General features: G+C 34.8%; 1 protein-coding gene across 1 annotated transcript in view; it reads right to left on the bottom strand.

Annotated features, from left to right (window-relative positions):
- LOC122517224 (alpha-protein kinase 1-like) overlaps nt 1-22,704 on the bottom strand; it is a 122,002-nt gene that overhangs the window by 68,685 nt on the left and 30,613 nt on the right. Inside the window, exon 2 of the mRNA XM_043635661.1 lies at nt 6,352-6,486. The gene's annotated coding sequence lies outside the window, so the exon portion shown is untranslated. The remainder of the gene's footprint in view (nt 1-6,351; nt 6,487-22,704) is intronic.

Genomic DNA, 22,704 nt, shown 5'->3' with positions numbered 1-22,704 from the left:
AGCCACCAAAGTCGCTCCTCCCTCGATTTAACCCCCACCTATACCCACCCACCTTTCTCCACCTTCTCTAACAACCACCAACGAACGACTTCTCCGCCGCTCTTTCTCGATTTTCCCTCACGCTGTCGAGTACGCGAAAGCTTCAGAACTCTGAACCGAATGATTCGGTCCTATGGGATATTCGGTGTTTCTCTTTCTCCCTTCCCCTTTCCTCTCTCTTTCTCTCTTTCTCTTTCTCTTTCCTTTTCTCTTACTTTTTTTACTCTTTTCCCTTCAACGAGGCTACATCATATTACTCGTCTACCTCTACGCAAATTCGCATTCGAAATTAGCGAAGGATATTCAATGGTGTGAGATAGGAGGAAAAAAGGAAAGAGAGGATGGGGAAAGGTGAAACCATGCGATCGTATTATGATCGATTTCGCATCCTTTTGACTCCTCGTGTCCCTCAGGCATTTCCGAGTTTTTATTCCTAACTTTACTAAAGAAAAAAAAAAAAAAAGAAGTTCCAATAAAATTCTTTTCCTCAGAAAAAAAAAGAAATAGAAGAAGTTGGATAAGCGATTCGAGAAATGTTTTGCTCTTAAAGGATTAGGTTCCTTTGCAACCCACTTATAGGTATATTGGTATGTTTCGATAGTTTCTTATACACGTAAAAATTTGGACTTTTTTTTTTTTATTTGTCGATGAAAATTCAACGTTCTCTAAAAAGGTTTCAGCACGAACAAGAAGTCAAGAAGATGCGAGGAGAGGGTAGGCCCTTTAAATTCACAGAAAACTTTTCGAGCGATTCGAATCGAGGAGACTCGAAAGATCTCACGGAAGAGGACCGAGTTTGAGGAAAGGAATTTAAAATTAAAAAAAAAAAACAGGGCAAAAAACCAGCGAAGCACTTATCCACACCATACATTCGCGTAACACGCACTTTTTAATTTACGTTAGACGAATGCTCGTTAACTCGTTCATGTATATACATATATTTATGTGTATATATGTATACATGTACGTACACAAGTACATACGCGTATACGTATGTGCACATATATAAAAATATATATTCGTATATTCTCTTCTTATAAGAGTTTACATAACGAGAAGGTAAGCTTAAGGATTGAAGGGAGATGTCGACAAGTCCCCCGAAAAAGGACGAAAGAGGAGAAAATGCAACGACTACTCCTTCTAAAGGCAAGCACCGTGACGGATACTTGTGCCCCTCTCGTGGGATCCATTCTTCGAAATTCGCCGGATTACGTTGCCTTCTTCAACCTGCTGGAAGAAATGCAAGTACCTACCTCGTGCAAGTTTTAACGTAATCTTCCTTATATACGATTTGTACCTGTTGCGAGAGCAACAAAGATAAAACAAGAAGAAGAAGAAGAAGGAAAAGAAAAGTCTGTGGTTAAAGTCTCGGAAATGATGCACGTTGCAAAAATTATATAAATAATTTCACTCCGAGTCATATTGAAAGAAGATGAAAAAGTAATATATAAGTAGAATAAAAAATGTTTTATGCGGATATAAAAAGAAAAAAAAAAAAAAGAAATTCGATCGAACGAGTAGTCACGAAGTTAATTGCATTTATCAACGTTAAGTAGTTCCTTGCGAAAAAGCAATTAACGCTAATCATATTTTCTTTATAGAAGATCGTTCCTACCGATAAAGAGAGCATCTCTTGAAAGGAAATATCAACGACGATGAGTAAGCTCTCAACGTCGATTAAATTGTAATCTGATGAAATTCATTATGCGGCTTGTTAACTTTAACGAAATCCTCGAGTAATAGCTTTATCGATTAAACGAAATATTATCATTTTATTATCAATATAAACGACTTGTTTTGATTCAACTCGAATAAGTCTAACTCTTTCGAATTGTTCTACAAACAATTAAAAAGAAAAAAAACAAAAAGAAGAAAAAAGAAGAAATCATATCCTCATTGAAGGCTTACCAAAGATAAGAAAACAAAAAGTGAGGGAGATAGAAAAGGATGATGACGGTAAGGGACAAGTAGGAGACAATGTTACGACGTCGTTAGGTGGAATTATTATTTTGCAGTCTAAATGCAGAGGAACCATCGTGTATGAGAATAACACGACAACACGAGGAGAAGGTGGAGAAAGAATAACACAAAAAAAGACAAGAACAAAAAGAACGGAGAGTACAACAATGTGTGTTGGGAAGTCGGTTAAAATCCAAGCAGGTTGCCGATGTTTTTCCAGTACTCATTTTACGAGCGAGTCCGTATTTCTCATTGCGTGAATAATATCCAAGATTGCGTTAGACGTATATATATATATATATATGTACCGCGAAGTAAAGGGAAAAGGAAGAAAAATACAAAAAGAGAAAGAGAGAGTAAGCAAGTAAGAGACACAAGGGTCGAAATGGGTCGTAGGGTGGGTGAATGATACAGAGAGACGAAGGGAAACGAAACGGATTCTTCCTGGCGGCAATGGCGAGTACAATAAGGGGCATCTGCTTAGCAAATTGCAAAAAATAATGACGTTTGCACGAATAGGAGATGCGTCAACGGCTTTAGTCGAGAAAGAAAGAAAGAAAGAAAGAGAGATATAGATAGATAGATGCTGGAAGCTGTCATATTCCATAACACAATAACGCGTCTGTGCTATCTTTCTCTCTTTCTCTCGTGGAACGACAAACACGTCGTCGGTAGGAGGAAAACAAGGAGTTCGCAGAATGTACGAGAGAAAGAGAGAAAGAGGAAAAAAAAAGGAAAAAGCTTTGTGGAAAAGTTAGAGGATGAGGTGGTGGATAAAAAATAATACAAACGCGAAGGTCCTTCTTCTCTTTTCCCGTGTGTATCACTGAAACAATGTAACGCGCACGAAAGGGTGAGACGACCACGATCGTTTCTCTTCGTCCAGCATTGAAGATAGACAGAAGATATATGTGTACATGCATATGTGTGTTTGCGTGTGGGAGGGAGAAAGAGATAAAGCAATCCATACGACGAGGTTGCTTTCGTCCGTCCGACAAATTCCGGGGAAACTTCCTTTATCGTTTGAAACTCCCGCGAAAGACGCGCTATGAATGCGTCTTCATCAAGGACGCTCACAAACAGAGAGACCCAGACTTGAGCTTCTCTTTTTCATTTTTCTTTTTCTTTTTTTTTTTGTTGTCTTCCAAACGATTGTCGGCCGACATGCCGGTGTATATTAATTATTACTTCCTACATCCGCGATTCTTTTTCGTGTTTTCTGTCTTTCTATTTTATTTACTTGTTTTTTTTTCTTTTTTATTTTCCAGCTATTCTGTTACTCCTTTCTACTCGGCTCGCGAAATCGTCGGAGATCGGAAGAAAAATGTCCGACCTTACGTGACGAATATATCGTGATCGTTTATACACATATTTCATCTCGAGTCTTGCGCGACAAACGGATATCGAAAAATGTAGGTTTTGTTTTTAAAAGAAAATAAATAATAAACGTGAATAGGAAACTATCAATGATCATCTTAAACGTAGACATTTATTTTTATCGTAGTATTAACCACGAAGCATTCGCATTAAATTGCTAGACGGAATCACATAGTTACATACTACGATTATATATATTATCTCTATATGATATATACGTATTTTCCCCTTCGACGTATCGAGACGTATCGCAGTCATCGAGAAATTTATCAACGATAGTCGCATCGCGGCTCGACTTTGATCCCTTCGATATCTATTCATCATTGGGAAAGCTCGTAGGTAGGTATAAAACGCCAGTTCGAAGATACATTGGAGAATTTCTCATGGTACGCGATGCTGCTGCGGTGACCACATGCGACCATAGTCGCCTACGTTCTCATGGAGATCGCATATCGAGTTATCATATGCATGACACGCGTCTAGGTGGTGGAGAAGGTTCTCCCCCCTTTTCTTTCTCTATCACACTCTCTTTCTATCACTGGTGAAAGAGACGTAATGGATGTTATTAACGTGCTGTCACGTAATCGGCATGGATTTCAAGGTCGATTTGAAAGTAGCTCATAAATAAAACCTACGCGTCGAGAAGAAAGTTATCGCACATGCGTCTATATGTCTATGCGTATATAACATTAAATACCATTTACAAATGATTATCGAAGATTTAATATTTAATATAACGTATATATGTTTATACCTATAGAACAAAAGAATCAACTTCGACATTGTTATAGAGTAGTTCATTTGTATCTAGAGTCGACGTGATTTTTATAATTTCTTTTTTTTTCCTCATATTATTCGTCCGCCTTTCATACGCTTCGACGTTCGTATTGTGCCTACGTTTCGTATTTTTCCAGCTCGTGGCTTAATTAATACGTCGTAACAAAAGCGCCATTAAAATTAGAAATGTTCCCATTAATTTCGCAAATTCAACGAGATAAATATTCTCGAGAGAATCGCGCTCGGCGAATTTCAACCTCACCGGCATCCTGTCGACATTAATTTTTCTACGATTTGAGGTTTCTTCTTTTTGTGTTCTTTTTTATTATTATTTCGACACACGAAGAATCCATGTATCTTTCTTACTATCTTGCACGAGAGATGAACGAACCTTGAAACTTTATAAATTCGGGACAAATTAGTTTATCTTTCGGTGATGTTTATTACACTATATAAAAGCTCTCGGAAACGGTACCGCCCGGGCCACCCAAGCTAACCGAAAAACATCGCTAAAAATATAACACGTTTCTCGCCACCCTCCTTTTTCATTTCGTTTTCTTTCCTCCTCGAAACTTAAGAAGCATTGAAATGTAAAAAATCAAATCAGTTCTAACAACATTTATCCATTAATTTATATTTTTTATTCAAAATCATCTAACATTAATTTGATTTAAAACACTTATCGAATATAGTTGAAGAAAATTAAAGTGATAGAGGATCGAAAAATAATAGGAAAGAAAAATGTATGACATGAATGCAAATTTAATAAATTAAATGAACAAAATATTGAATGCTATTATACATTTCGAAGGATATCCGACAAAATATTAACATAATTTATTTTCTCTTAAAATCTACGATATTTATTATAAATAAAAATGTTCCTATATGTAGAAATATTATTAAATTCTATTCAATTTATTCAATTATTTTTCTGTCTATTTATGAAAAATCTATAGATGCAAAGAAATATTTGCTTCACACAGAGAACTATAATAAATATAGATTATTGGTATACCAATTAAACGTATTTAGCAATCGAATAAATTAAAAACGAATCCCCGTTGCTGTTGCTACTGCACGAAGAGAAAACTACCGATTGTGGACAATTTCTCGCAGCGAGAGTGAAAAGTTTTTTAACGAGAAAATCTAGGCAAGTGGACGTAACGAAACGACGCCTATTCGCTGCCACCGTTACTCGTCGTTTAAAATCCGGACTAGGTAGTATCGTAGTATGAAGAAGTGGTCTGTAACGATAGACGAGAGAGGAGGAGAAATTTTCGCGCGAGGGGTTCTCTCGACTCGAATAAGGGTTCTACAAGGAAAAAGAAAAAGAGAGAGAAAGAAGGAAGTAGGGATAGCTGGAAATAATTTACCGTACAATTTTCGCTGAATTTTCCAACGTTGCTTAACCTGCTGTAGGTAGACGCCTAAAAGTCCGTCGGTTTCGAAGCTCATATTGGTTCGTGATGGTGGTGATGGTGGTGATGGTGGTGGTGGTAGTGGTGGTGAAAAAAATCAGAGAGAAAAGGGATAGACATCGCTATGGGGCGAGTGCGATTCAACGAATAAATGCTTTAATAAAAGCTCTCTCTGTTTATATTCTCTCTCCTACTATAACACTCCCACACACATATATATATACAATATACATTACTATAGATAGCTACAAAAAGGTTAAAAAAGATGAAAAAAAATATTTCAGCAGCAGGCAACGCACAGTGGCTAATCATGAAACCGCGTAGCTACATGCGGTCAGGCTCGGTATTTGTTTCATCGGTGAAAGCCGTGAAAATTCCAACCCGAATCGTCCGACGAACGTGCGATAGCAACAAACAACAAACCAGCAGCATTACCACTACCACTAACACCGCTAGTACTCGTTGTAAAAGTCTGGAAAGTACCGACGATACAGCAATCCTGTCCGAACATTTCGAAACGTGCTTTCGTTTCCCGTGCTCCACCAATGAGCTCGCTAACGAGCGGAATAACGATACCACGAATTTTTTCTACGTCGATTTAATCCTGCACACGCTTTAACCCGAGAGCGTACATACTGAGTGAGAGAAAAACTACATTCGAATGAACGATTCTATCCGAAACGAAACGCTATATAGGTCAACGATCGAACAGTCAAAAAGTTGTGTGGAAACTCATGGAATAAAACACACACATATGCGTACATATATATATACCAACCACTAGAGCAGCAGATGTCCTAAAGTATCTAAATGTTCGATCGTGATGGATGCTGTTTGACATCGCCGAAGGGTCCCAGCGATTACGCCGATTTGTGTATTCGCGATCCCTATGATATCCTTTCTATCGGATCATCTATAAGTAGGAGATAAAAATAGTCACTCGATGGAGAAAATCTATATGAAAATCTTGTTGATATATTAAAGAAAAATAGAAAGAAGAAAAACGTGAAAAAAAAAGTAATTAATGTTAAACAAAAATATCGATCTTACATCCATAGCAATTTTTAATAACGAGTTTTCTCTTTAAATAACGGAATTTAAAAGAAGAAGAAAACGTTTATGTAGACTCTAAGAATGGGAAAATTAAAATGTAAAAGAAACAATGTGCATGGGACAGGTCGATATTAAAAAATATCCTTCCAAACGAGAAACGTGTAAAAAGCAATGCTCGAACATGCAATAAGCGAGACATATGGCAGGCAAATACGAAGGAAAGAAAAGCAAATAGGTATGGTACTATGGTACTACGACCCTAGCCCCATGACGATCTTCGATCCCCCTTTAACGACGTGGTCGGAGTACACGCGACAATGGCGAGGTTAATGAAAGACGTAGGTGCTAGTTATGGATGCCATAACTCAGCTGATGGGGCTTTGCACCACCGAAATCAGCCTGTGCACTCTAGCACGAATCCTTATTTCTCTTTCTCTTTTTCTTTCTCTTTATCTTTCTCTCTCTTTCTATCTTTCTGTCATATATTTCGCATATGACATCTGACTCACGACCAAAAAGGGTCTATGGGGTGCGGGAAAAGTATAAAAGCGGGGGTGAGATTTCATTGAAAAGAACTGAGTAAACGAAGTTCCTCTCTTTGATGGTAAATATTACTAATTCGTTTCTATTTCTCTCTCTCTCTCTCTCTCTCTCTCTCTCTCTCTAAGTTACTCGGATCAGTGGGTAAGAAAAAGATAACACGATCATTTTCTCATTCTTGTAATTTCTTTCCTGTTGCGTTCTTTCTACGTTAATGAGTCAAAAGAATCTAATTTCATGGACGAGAATGTCTGAAAAGTTGCGCGTGTATGTGTGTGTGGAAACGTCGTTTATAAATAATATACGATTTCTTCATCACACTTAACTCATCAATTAAATTAAGAAAGAATGTTTAAGAAATATAGTAACATTTTAAACAAAAGGTGCGACTTTTTTATATAATTAATTAATAAAACTGGAAAATGTACTTCTCATTCCCTTACTCTCTCTCTCTCTCTCTCTCTCTCTATCTCTCTCTCTCTCTTTTTTTGTTATATCTCTCAGTTCACTCGTTTATCCAGATTGAAGATCTCATCGTGTTTCTTTCTAATGAAGTCTCGGAGTTCAAATAATAAACAGTCCCACTTAACTCGACTGCCAAGTACGCAACAGACCGTACGTTTATCTGTCTCTCTCTCTCTCTCTCTCTCCCTTTATTTCTATTTCTCTTACTCTTTTACTTTCTATCTACACATTTTCCATTCTAGAACGACCGAGTTTCCTTATGTTTTCACGAAACACATCTCACGGCTAGATAATAAGTCTCTTCTACACCTTTCCCAAACAAATTCTATTCGTTCTTTCTCTTTTTATTTTAGTTTTCCTTTTTCTTTTTCTTTGACTATATTTCTATACTTTTCGCGACGCTTTTCATATGGGAAGCGCTAGTAGAAAAAGATACTGAATAACTTGCCTTGCGTCTTTCTATTTATCTATATTCATATATTTATATGTATGTATAGATATATATCTGTACGTAACTATAGAAGAAATATAATATAACAGAGTAGACGTTCGAATTAGCATGCAAAAGTCGAAGTGATGCGAATTATGCGCTTTCAGATACGCATATAAGACTCCTGGCGCTTATATATGTGTACATATATTCAAACGAGACGTTTGCGTCCGTTCGTCATGACATTCATCATTCATGAGTGATCGTATAAGAACGTAAGATTTATCACTCCTCTAAAGATTTATGAAGATTTAAAAACCAAAGTGTTTGACGTTTAACGTTGATTTAACGAACATCTGTCTCTATGAAAGAAGCGTAACTTTTCACACTCGTAAATTATTTTTATCCTTTTAACAAAAAGAATTTCAACTTATCGACAAAATGAAAGTGAAAAGCAAAATAAAATATTGGATAGCCCGAAAGGATTCGTGACGATTTTAAAAATACATATATGTACATATATATATATATATTTCTACTATTAATAAATGTATTATTTTTTTTCGTATAAATGACTCTTTAATTGTATATATTTATTAATAAAGAATATATAAAAGTATACCTATTTATATGTCGGTACGAAATTTCCGAGCAACCCAATATTTACATTCTACGTTTTTGTTTTCTAACGTTTTAAAATCTGAAACGATAGGAACAAATATAGGAGTGTGCAGCTCGATAATTGAGATACCTCGATGAAATATGTATGTATATACTCTTTCGAAGAATTACAATATGCATACGTGTTTTACGAAGCCACGATCATCATCGAGTTGGTCCCGAATCGAGGCAAGGATTCATCGAAGGGTCGAGACTGTATAAGTAGAGAAAAAGAGAAAGAAGAAGAGAAAGAGAAAAAGAAAAAGAAAGAGAAAGAGAGAAAGAGAAAGAGAAAGAGAGAAAGAGAAAAGGAGAAAAATAGGATGGTACGAAGAATGAAAGGGAACGACTGTTGACCCCAGTCGATGGATTTCTTTGTGTCTGAAACGTCTAATCGCACAGCATCCCACTATAGTGAGTCTCCACCCTTCAGGAACATCATCAGAAATTTTCTATGCGTATCGTTAGAGTCTCGATTATGTATCTCCTTTCTTTATCATTCAGTGAATCGAATCATTTTTTTTTTCCAAATTTACAAAGAACCAAAAAATTTTATATACCTAGGAATATCAGTGTCACGTAATAACGTTCGACATTAATGGTACCGTTAAAGTAAAATCGTTTTTACTCCGTCGAGGAATGATTTCAATAATGATCCCGTGCTTTCTCACGTTTCAACTCCTATACTCGTGATAATCGTGACACAAAGAAAGACGTCGGTAGTCAACGGCTAAAGCGTTGACGAAGAAACAGAAGTCCGATAAGAACGTCTTACGATGGATGGACCAATCCTAAGAAAAGGTTCTCAAAGTATACAAAGAGAGAGAAAAATAAAAGAGAAGAAAGAAAGAATACCAAAGGAACAAAAAATACTAGAAATCTCAACACTGATTGTAAAAAGTACTTTCATCTCTCTCTCTCTCTCTCTCTCTCTTTCTTTCTTTCTTTTATGGAAAATATTTGTTAAGAATTTAGAAGCTTTCCCATGGAAACCTAAACTCAACATAGAATAATCATACATTATAGGATAGTTATTCCCGAAGGATTCCATACCCCTTATACACGAAATTCGAGAAAGAAATAGAGACTGAATATTTTCTACAACCGAGAGAGTAGGCGCAGCGTTATTAATCGCATTACGAGTATCAAATTTCCTTCGCGGAGATTCGCATTCGCGGCCGATATCGTCCGCAATACGAAGTGCCCCAGCCTTGCATTTAATCACGACGTCGCCCATTACTTCTTCGTATTATAGCTCCATCGTCTCGTAGTCCTCTTCGTAGTTGCTTTTACCATACTTACCAAACACTCATACATGTAAACACTGTTTCTCGCGATCAACGCACACCCACACTCTTACGTATATATATATAGATAAATACATTTATATATACATAAATACATATTTGCAACACGAGTACGTGTACTCTCATGATCGACTCATACTATTTCCTAGATTTGTGTATATATATTTATAAGTACATACGTAACGCACGAACGTATCTCGCAAGCCCATTCCCTTCGTACGGTCGTCGCATAAATTTAAATGAGACGCGTTTCGGCTTAACCGTCCCCGATTGCTGCTCACGTGTATCGTCGAGAACATTTTTTCCCTTTGCGGAGAGCTCAAAGAAAAAGAATTCGCATTTCTACGGCTCGTTCATTCGCTCTTTTTAGTCTCTCTCTTTCTTTTTCTCTTATATATGTATATTTCTACGTATATCTACACACTCTCTTCTCTCTTCTCTCTCTCTCTCTCTCTCTCTTTTTTCTCTCTAGCTCTTTTTTTCTTCAGTCTTACGGAAATATAACGCTCAGGATTTTAATGGTTACTATAAAAAGTCGTACCCCGTTCCGGGAATTACTTAATAGCGAAGGCACATTCTTTTCGTCGGGTGTTGAAAAATTAATGATAATGATTCGATGCTATTATTATCATTTTGAACAAAATTTATAAAAGATACTCTTCGAATCTTTGTACGATCTTATCTTTTCCTTTTTTTCGGTTTTTTCGTTCTTGTATCTATCTTCTTCGTAAAATGTTTTCGAGTTCTGTATATCTATATATGTACTGTGATCGTTTATCGGATATTTTCGAAGCTCGTTTTGCGCAACGTTCTTTCACGTTCGATGCTTATATTCATTCGAAAATGTAAGTATTGTACACAGTTTACTACTTATTGTAAGTTGTATCTTTCCTAAAGAATGTATTGAAAATGGAGAGGAATCAACAGATGTGCTATGTAAGCTCGTATGTATTAGGCACGCTTCGGTTGCTATGATTCGAGCCATGTGGCTAATATTGAACGAATTTTCGAAAAATCTGTCGACTTTCTTCCACAACGAATTTTCACTAGAACTAATTATAATTTAAAATCAAAGTAAACGATCATCGTTTATACGAAGAACAGAAATTCATTCAATTTGATCCCGTATAATCGAGTCTTTGTTTGAAATTAAACAAAACAATACGAATATTCCTACGAATAGCATAATAATTATTAAAAAGAAAACATAAAAAGAAAACTTTAGACGTGAATCGATAAGAAATTTGTTAATAATAAAGTGAAACAAAGTTGTTAAAAGTAACATGTACCCCTAAGTTAATGACTTTAAAATTACGCGACATTATAGAAAATAAAAAATTAATTGAACGAAAATGAAACGTCAAAAACAGAGAAACTAACGACTATTCCCCTTTCGTTAGATATTAAATCGTGGAATAATCCAGGATAAGTGGTAGATATCTTTTATGCTCAGCGCGCACGCTGACTGAAAAGTAATAAAAGTGGATTAGCCGTCGAATCTTTGTAGCCCTTCGTGCGGCAAATCTTGTGTCCCTTATCCAAAAGTAGAAAAATCAATTCACTCTCTCACAATCAGTGAGAAAGCGATGAGAGAAAAATTATAGGGTGCAAGTGCAACGGCTGATATCGATACAAGTAAATTTATCTGTCCCTTTTTCTCCCATGTGTAGAATACGAAAGTAATAATAAACAGTTTATCAGTACGTCGAGACTAAGCGGATTATCGATAGTTCCGACCCTTCGTGTAACCGGAGAACGAACGATAGGCAAGACGAGATCTCTCACCCTTATCTGCTGTCATCATTTCTCCTCTTTCTCTCTCTCTCTCTCTTTCTCTCTTGCTCTTTCTGTCTCTTTTACTCTCCCTTTTTCTTTTTCTTTTCCTTCTTTATCTGCTTCTGCTTCTTCTTCTTCTTCTTCTTCTTCTCCTTCTTCTTCTTTTACTTCTCCGTTCACCCTCCCATATACATACGTGAACGACCGACCGCTCGAACTGGCGAGTTCCTGAACGAATATGCACGAAAAGATATGCGTGTGAGCATAGAACACGACTTTATATATATATGTATTTATACATTTACGAGTATCTTCGTCTACTCGGTCGCAACGACACGCTCGATTTCTGAATATTCATAAGCACACGATGTACCATCTCAACGTTCCCCGTAGTTTTCCCCACAGCCAATGCCACTTAACAGCCCCGATATCACCGTACATACACCACCCCTCCTATCTTTCTTCTATTCAATTTGTCGAAAAAGATAAGAGAAGCTCGAATCATATCGATGACTCCATCTAAAATGTAGATATATCTAATTCGTGATAGAATAATAGGGGAAGTAATAGTAGAGTGTAATTTATCGATCGATATTTACATAAAACGAACTGTCTGATAATTCGATATAGATCATGAAAAGATCATAGGGTAAGTAGGTGATAGGGATTGAAACGACACTGTCACGATACTAACGTGATTGTTTAGAAAGATAATAAAGAGGCGAGTTCACGATTATATAGTATTTTCTGAATACAACATATGTATGAAGTAAATACAAAAATAGAGAAAATTGATAAAGTAAATATTATATATGTTGATATTAATTATTATTGAACGGTTTTAAAAATTATTCTTATAATCGCTTTGGTGTACGAATGGCTCATATATACGTGTATATAATATAAACAATATTTTTATATATATATAAATATTTTACAATTGAAAACTAGATAGAGAGCGTATAAAATTCGATTGGATTAGATGTCGTAATTACTTGGTAACGAAAGGAAGAAAAATGTAGAAGTGGAAAAGAAGGTTCGAGTAGGTCGAAAACGTGGCTTGCAAGAGTTCGCCGGGTGGAAATTCGCGATTAAAATCCCAGTGGTATTAACCGTGCTGGAAAAGGGAAGAGAACGAGGTTTCGAGGGTGGCATAGACGATGGTTGCCGTTGATGGTGGTTATGGTAGTGGTGGACTCATGTGTGCAAACGCAGACCGCGTTTAAACCTCGATCTGCATTTAAATTGGCCACCGATTCGCGTTACGCGTACTCGGCTATGTTTTTCTATACCCGCGAAGGGTTCAGCAGTCGTTTCCGTTGTTGTCGTTTCCAAGCTGCCGATGGAATCCCTTTAAGCCTTCCATTACCGTCAATTCTACGCTCGTTTCCTCGGAACTTAATTAAATAATGAATTTCGAATGCCAAATGCGTGAGAACTTAAGCAGTAAGGAGGACAACGAGAACGTATGCGTTTCGTTCGATTAGAAACGAGTCTTGACCCTTCCAAAGCTTGAACTAATATAGGTAAATTAAAGAACGACTTGTGTATTCCCCACGGAACATTCAAATTCGAAATCGAAATGTTCTAGACTTTTTATTGGATTCACTAATAATATTTACATAAAAACTTTTAAATATCATCATATTCATGGTAATTTTGTTTAAATTCAAAAACCATTGGCTTGATTCATAAATAAATGTCGTTATAAATAATGAATTTATAATAATAAAATAGTAAAATAAGTAAGAAGTTAATGTTAACAAAATGACATTAAAATGCAGAATAGTGCAATACGATAAAAAAATGATTAATAATAAAACAATACTTATTTTTATGAATCATATTAAGAATTATAAAAAAAAGATAAACAACTTTTCTTGATCGAATCATATATTCTTTTTTAAAACTGTCCGATTTACCGTGTCGACAGGATGATGCACGTTCCAGACGAAATATTAAAAAGGCTTCTTTTTGATCATCCAAATGCCTTCTCAAAGTATTTCGCAGTCGTTCTGTAGAATGCGAGAGTATCCATGGACATTGACAGAGTCCGTCAAAGAGAACAACGAAGAAAAGGAAGATCCGTGGGAAGGAAATATTTCTTTGGGCAGTGCTTGGGGAAGAAATGGAAATAGTGGAAAGGCTTGTAGCACACTGTTGAAAAAAGGCTTCCTCGAATTTTTCCATAGCAATATATCATACTATAATATAATATAGTACTGTTATATCTCTGATATTATACTATTATAACATTTAATAATCATCTATTTTTTCTTTTTTAAACGTCGAGGTCAATGAACTCAAAAAGACGTTTTATAAGCAACGATGAATAATAAGCGTGATACGTTTCAAAATTATAAAAAGAAAAATAAAAGAAAGAAAATATTAAAACTCACAACGTAGCAGTTATTATAGCTCGTAACGATATAAATTATATTTCTCGACTCATCGAAAAAGAAAGAAAAAAGAAATTCGTGTGCCTTTTATTACGATTCAGCAAAAATCAAGCTCCCACAGAATGGAAATTCACATCGTTAATTAATTTTTCAACGACCGGTTGACCTACATTAAAGAAATCTTTTCTTCGTACTTCCTTAAAGATAAAAAACGATGAAAAAGCTCGTCTACTCTAGTACTCCCCTTAGAGTAATCGCGACGACTGCATCTTTCTCTGGAGTGTTTACTCGAAAAGGAAACTAGTCGTGATTTAAATGAGTGGAAGTACAACACGAATAAGCCGTTACGATCATGGAACATAGAAAAAAAGATCAGGCCAAGCATTATATAGGTAGCTCGACTTGACATAGTTTCCATGTTGATGCTTAATCAAGAAAACTCTGACGCATCTTATTTAAATATATGGATAAATCTATAAAAAGGAGAGAAAAGAGAAAAGAGAAATGAATGAATTTCGTTGAAAATTCAGGAAACGAGAACAAGAGATCATGAAATTAAAAACAATATACAATAATAACTATATACACAACTATTTACACCTAGTCGGATACTTCTCTTTTTAAAAAAAATAAAAGACGAAAATAATAATAAAAATGAAAATAATATACAGGAAACGTCCGTACCTTAAAATCGTACATGTTGGTATAACAGGGAGAATATCCGATTTTCTCATATCTAAAAATTGATCATCCTTTGTTTTTACTGTTATTTAAATGTTTTTTAGTATCAGAATCAGTCGAATACCCATTAAAGTTATAAAATTACATTTCCTTAAAAATTACATATACTTTGAATGAATAATTTCGATTTGATATTTTATAAAATAAAAACTTTCAAAACTCAAAGCAATCGCTGACCAGAAACATTAAAACATGTGTATTTTAGTTTAAACAATCCAAAATATTAATAGAGTAATATTAGTAGATAAGAATATTCGATATATCTTAAATGATTGTTAATTAATCGAAAGATATGTATTTTGTGGTTTAGAAGCACAGTGTATAAATTCGATGTACTGTCCTTTACGAAATTCACCGTTAGACTGGCACGTTGTCTTCTATGAAAGTTCTTTTATTGAAATATTTATTCATATGGCTTTCTGAAAGAGTAAAATAATAATAGACGGCGGATTTTCGTATGTTGCATATATTTTGCATATTTTTATGCATTTTAATTGCACAATAATCAACAAAAGAAATTAACTGATTTTTGATAGATGACAATGAGCCAATTTAATGGTGGATTTCGAAGAGGTTGGTACGTTGGATTTACACAGAAGTACCTCATACACACACACACACTCTCCTATTAAACTAGACCTCCATAATCTCGTTCAATTGTCGATCGACTGTGGATTCTCTCTCTCTCTCTCTCTCTTTTACATTAATGTTATTTCATAAAATTTAATCGTTACCGTCGCTTAAGAAATTACACTTCAATAAAATAAAATAAAAATAAGTAATGTTATTGTAAAGACCAAGTAAGGAGACTCACATCCCACATCACCTATCACGAATGCTACGTTGATGTAGCTGACGATGAGAAGGATGCGAAGGGTAAAGGGTACCAAATGAGGTGACGAGAACTTGAGCCAGGCGAAGTCCGTGGAAAGGGGTTTGTGGGGGTTTCATTATGGAGATCAAAGCAAGCAATCACTAGACAACGAGAAGAGACTGCTGAAACGAGGGTCGAACCGCCGCCACTGCCTGAATCCAACAACTCTCTCTCTCTCTCTTTTCCTGATTCTCTCTTTCTCTCTCTCTGATTCTCACATACATTTGTTCGCTCTCTTATCCTTACTGCTTTTGTGTACATGTATATTTCCGTAGGTTCATAAGCACCACCTAGGAACTACCTTCTCAGTTGCTAAATATCAACCCAGTGCAATACTGTTGGTACCTCGGTATTAGAACCTACCTACCACCACCACCACTACACTTTCTCACGTCAATGTCATCATCGTTGTCGACATCGTCGTCGTCGTCGTTGTCGTTGTCGTCGTCTTCGTCGGCGATCTTCTGGTTAGGTGCCACCATGCAACAACCCCCTTCACTCCTGAGTTAAGTGCGCGCCCTGTTGAGACTTGAGACGCGACGCAACTGTTATAAGAGTTCTCTCTCTCTCTCCTATACTTTTTATACTCTTCCTTTACTCTTTTCCTCTCTCTCTCTCTCTCTCTCTCTCTCTCTTTCTCTCTCTTTCTCTTTCTCTTTCTCATTCTCATTTTCACTCCTTTCAACTTTTTCTTCTTCTCGCTTCTACTGCCATTTTCATCTCTCAGACAAGCCCTACTTTCCATTTCCCGTTCATTCACGACTTAAGGTTTAAGATGAAATCCAACCGGGAGAAGTCTTTGTATTCCTATCAAACACGTTTCCCTTAAGGAAAACTTATCAAAAAAAGACGATGATACTAAAATAAGCTTATTTTTGAAATTATAAGTACATATTAGATCGTACGTTATAATAACTTTAACTAATAAAAAACCGAATATTTCTTAACGAAAATAAAATATCAATTAAATCCCCCCCCCCTATTTGAATAATTTATAAATAAATATTTATCTCTATCTATCAATCTCTTGAGACAAACGATATTCGATGTAAGTCAATGGAATGAGAAAAATAGAAAGTAAAAGGGAAAGAGATATAAGTACCTCTTTGGAATTTTCTTCGTGGAAAAGTTTTTTTGAACTCGAGAAAGAAACGATCCTAACGAAGGAGAGGACCCAACAGGCCGTGGTATGAGAAGAGCGAAGGGTGCCGAAGGATAACGAGGGAATACGAGTGAAAGAGTAGGAAAATGGAAAGATATTCGAAGCATAACGAATACAAACGGACAAAGATAAATTCTAAGAACACTCAGCAATGAACTTACAAGTACTTTTCAACTTTAGATCTTTTTCTCTTTCTTTCTTTCTTTATTCTTCTTTCTATTTTTTCCATTTTTCTTTCTTACATAGGCTCATATGCATCTTTGTGATCGTGCAACCTTTTAATATCGAATTCTGATATTTGATAATGCAAGACGATTTCTCGAAAGTCTTTAAAGTACTTTTTAAGGACTTTAAGTAATCTTTCTTTCTTCCTTCCTTCCTTCCTTCCTTCCTTTCTTTCTAATATTTCTCTTTTAAACAACTTTAAAAATTCAGAACATTTCTCAAAGGAATTCTAATCGTCTAGTCATGCCAATTATTTTCTACTCTCTTACATCGAATAATACCAAAGACATTTTTCCGTTAAGCTTATATTTAACTTTTTTAATGAGTAACAAGTTTATCAAAAGCATATTTTGTGTATGCTATGCTATGTAATGATAGTAAATATGTAAAATCACAATTTAAGTTTTATGGTCATTTTTTATGAATTGTTTCAAGCTTGTTCAAGCGAGCCTTAACACTTTTTATGTCAATAAAAACAAAGGAAATATTTAAGTGTCCTTCTTCAATTGGGACACCCTGTATATATAATCTATTTTCATAGGATTATTCTTTTACACTATATATAGTACACATCCTATACATTCTCACATGTAAATCTTAGTAAAGTAAAAAAGATTCTTGACTATACGAAAAAAATTAATAAAGAAGTAAGAATAGAAGTCGATTTGATCACCACGTATATTTTAAGAGAATCGAAGAAGGTACTGATACTGATACAGTAAAATAAGACTTTAGAAGGATTCTTGGAGAAAATCTGGATTCAGCATGGCCGCTGGAAATCGAAAAATTTGTGGAAATTTTTTACCGTGCTATAGCAAATACATTGCTTCAACCTTCAAATATATATTACCAATTATATATAGTAAAAAAAAAATGAAATAAGATTTGTAAAATACAGGTTTATAATTTAACAACAATTTAACCGACGTTATAAAGTGTTTACTTTTTATTCCGTATAATAAGATACAACTCGTAAACTTGTATATTCGTAGAAAAGCGTATGCACACGCGTGTTCGCGTCCTTCAGTTTACACAAACGACATACCTGCGTATTGTAAAACGTTCTGATTTAAACAACGACACTGCTGCAAGCGGTATCATTACGATTAAGTAGAGTCGTTCGAATACCTTGAACCGACTACAAAGTTCACTTTTATTGCTACTAAAACCCCGCAGTATCCTTACATCTTGAACGACCTTATAGACCAATAAATTTCACGATATCGGGCTACCACGAACGAAACGGCGTGATTTCACTATCTTCAAAAGATACCTAACTATGACTGGATTTATAGTCGTTGACGTATTACTCTCACGTATAAAGATAACAAAAAAAAACATACATGAAAGAAAGAAAAAAAAGAAAGCAAAGAAAAAAGAATTCGAAAATCTTTTATAATCTTATCGTTCCATTTGACTTTTTTTACTTGTCGAAGAATTTCAAATAATGTTTGTTGACTAATACTCGATACATTTTAATAGTAAGATCTCGATATCGCAAGTATTAAATATCTTTGTTTCTTTCTCTCTTCTCTCTCTCTCTGTCTCTATCTCTGTCTCTGTCTTTTTTTATCTTTCTTCGCAAAAGGCAACTGAATATTCTGCTATTCTGCTGCGTCACTTTATCCATCGAATGGCACTCTCATTATCGTGTTTACTCTCATAACCCCCGGAGCTGTGTTTAATGCAACGCTCGAGAGATGCAGAAGTAGAACGATTATTAACTATTTCGCTGGATATCGTTTATACCACCTCGAAACTTAATAGCCGATGCAGCGAGAACTTCTAGAAAGCAATACCACGGAGAATGTGAATTTTGCGGTATCGGTTAATATTAAACTTTGATACGCGCATGTACGCTGAACATTGTTTACGATATACCGCTAATTAAATGCACGAGACAGTACTCTAGAAGAATCTTTGTGCTAGTAATATTATTAACAACGTTCCTTTTTAAAATCAATCAAAATTATTTATTTTCTCTCGAAAATTTTTAAATAAATGTAGAAAGTACTTGCAGAAAAAACAATTGCTTTTAAATACAAAATGAGAATTGTATATATCAGGTTTTTTTTTTTCCATTATATCTTTGAAAAATTTCATAATTTTATTATAGTAAAATAAGTTTTAGATATAATAAAAAATGTATAGATTTTTAAACGAATATAATTTATTTTTTATAATCAATGAAGTTTGAAAATAATCTCTTTTAATGATTCTAATTATTCCCATATGTTCTCTATTTACTTAAAAATTCATAATACATATCCTCTACTACCTAGCGTAAGAAAAAAGGGAATAATTAAATTTCAAAAGAAGTATTGGAATATTTCTATGACTGATAATCGTAGTGAGTTTACATGAAATATTGATGACTATCATCGGTAAAATCCTCTCCAACTCTAAACGTCGTCATTTGTTGACGATGACGACCTCAACGTTCACGTATATACCTTTCTCTCTCAATTCCCATAAATATGCACCCAGCAATGTCCTCGCGAGCATATTTACCATCAGAGAGAGAGAGAGAGAGAGAGAGAAGGAGAGAAAGAGAGAGCAGTATCCATCGGTGATCAACGCACCGGCTGTTCTATGACGAGGTCTTGGTGTCGAAAGCGTTCCATATGTCCGAACGTCAAACGTGAATCGAATTTCAAATCTAACTGGGAATGTGTTTTTGACAGAGAGTTAACGTCGACCCTGAGAAATAATAATATTCGACGACTTTCCTGCAATTTCTTCTATCTCTCAAGCACGCGCTTTTTTGTCTCTTCAATTTATCTCGAAAAGTATACGAGAAAAGAAGTCGATCAAAAACTTGAACATGTCTTGAACACATTTATAGCTTAATTAACACATTGTATGTGAAACGCGTATACTAATATATTTTTTGTATATTCTGTACAAGATATATATTTTTACATGTCGTTGGATTAATGCAGAATCATATTTTCAATGTTATAATATTATTAAATATTATTATTATTATTATAGATTAAAATATTATATAGATAAAATATGTAAGTCATTTCGTAAATTTATATAATTTAGTATGCGGAAAGATCTGATAAGGAAACCATAGGAAAGATTTAATCGTGGGAAAGTATCGACTTAACATATAAAAGTGAAAGTGTAAAATGTTAAGTATTGTGTGAAAATATACTCTATTATTACATTTATATTCAATATATCCTTATTGTATTTCACCCTCTTCCTGTAATTTTAACATTCCCCATCCACAAGACCCATAAACTTTTTCAAATTCTATTCGGATGCGGTCAAGTCAAAAATAGCCCGCATGCAACTTGTTAAGATGATATTTTTAATTGATTCCTTCGAGAGAATTTGTCAAAAAAAAAAGAGACGAAAAATGCTGCTGACGAGAAACTAATTCAATAAACAAGACAGATGAAAAAAAAGAAGAAATTTTTCGCAAAGAAAAAAAGGTATCCTCTCGTTATTCATTAAGTTGCGTTTAAGTAACCGAGTTGTCTTAACCGAGCAAGCTTCTCGTACCACACTGGTTACATCTCTACTCTTCGTTCCTTTCCCACCTAATTATTATTCGCGATACGTTAAACGTGTTGTCTGCTCGGTTGATCGGTTCCTGAATAATAATAACTCGTGATATCGCACCTTCATATAAGCGCAGACTATGTATATAAAAGTGTTTGTGTATATTCCGATGTCACGGTTAAACATTAATCGCTAAATGTCGAGATATGACATCTGTGCGTTTACCTTCATAAACAAATACATTTATTTGCATTACCTGGAAAATATAGATACGCGAATGTATTTTTTCCACTTTTTTTTTAAGCTTGTCGAAACGTTACGTCGATATAACGAATGATTATTTTTACAAGCGAACCTTTATTTTTTCTTTTTTATTAAATCATTTTAAAATTAACAAATAAATAAATAAATATTAAATGGAGAAAAATTTTTAATATGACACATGATATAGTAGGTATATATTTACAAATACACGTATTAAATAAAGAGACAAAAAAAAATGAGTGAAAATTTTCGTTAAAAGAGATAACGTGTAAAACATGAAATTATTTATAATTGTATTTCGATTTAATAAAAGTAAATGTTAACATTTAGCCGAAAGCAAGCATATATAAATATCGATGGATATTGACGGTTATTACTCTTACAATTCTAATTTATTTTTACTTTGATCGACGAATATTCGAGCGTTATCAAGAAATGAAGGTACCACTTTCTTCGGAATCGAAAACTAAAAATACGAACGACGTATCGTGTGAAAGGTTTACGAGACGATAATGCATCGATAGACAAGAGTCTGGTCTTCCTCCAATACTTTCTCGCGTCGTATGAAATTTAAATTCGTTAAATTAAAATTCACCGCGATACGACGAGACGCGTCACTCGAATATAAAGAGAATAATCTTCGAAGAAGATTATGCGAGTAGAACCGATTTACATGTTTTCCTTTTTTCCTCGCGATTCGATCCAAATCAATGAAGTTCGAGAAAGTTCTTAACAATTTGCAATAAATTTTTCTAAAGCTTATAATTCCTTTTAAATAATCATCTATAAAAACAAAAATATAATTGGGGATAAAATAAAAAACATACATAAATATATGAAATTAACTCTTTCAAACCTTTTACGCGAATTTTTTGAACAAAGTACAAAAGAAAGAAGAAAAATATCATTTCCTTCACAAATTACATGATTAAAATCAATTTCCACATCGTTTAATCAAGGTTCAATTCAAGTCAATAACGTTTCAAAAATTTCTTACGATTGTCAACAAATTCATAAAAAAAAAATCTCCAATTAGTTTCTGAAGTAATAAAAATAAAAATGCATTTATTAGATAAAAGAAAACATTTCATACGACCGAAGATAAAATCATAGAAATAAGTGAAGACATTTTCAAAAGTTTCACGACACACACTCCTACCTAACGTACATAAAAAAACTAAAGAAAGAAATTGTTTGAAAAACAAAAGTTTGCATTTTTTGTTCTTCTCGCATGCCACATGTCACATTATCCGAGTGACCGTGATAATACTACTGTATCCATTACACAAAGACCACTCTCATCTAGAATCCCTAGAAACCCATTGCGAAATAGACGTCACACTCGGCTCAGTCGTCTCTTTGACGTTCTAATACGTTGTCTCTATCATCTAGCATTGTAGGTAGTTGGAATGGATCCTTATCTTACACAACGGGAATACTCACTACTGTAACGTTACTTTAGATTTTCGGAAGAGCTTAGTGTGAGAGAGAGAGAGAGAGAAAGAGAGTAAGAAAGAGAGAGGTTACATGGAGCCCGGAGATTACGTATGTATATACGTACGAGTGTACTCAGACAAGCGTACGCAAGTACGTAAACGTAATCAGCAAGCACAAAGCCATTAGAGTATTGAAGCGTACATATAAGAGAGAGAGAGAGAGAGAGAGAGAGAGAGAGTCTGCTTTGCGCCATATGGCTGCTGGCTCCCTTCATCCGTAAAC

The sequence above is a fragment of the Polistes fuscatus genome, unplaced genomic scaffold, assembly GCF_010416935.1.
Source record: "Polistes fuscatus isolate 324 unplaced genomic scaffold, CU_Pfus_HIC Scaffold2, whole genome shotgun sequence".
Lineage (NCBI taxonomy): Eukaryota > Metazoa > Arthropoda > Insecta > Hymenoptera > Vespidae > Polistes > Polistes fuscatus.
The sequence above is the reverse complement of the archived record's forward strand: the minus strand, read 5'-3'. Positions and strand labels throughout refer to the sequence as shown.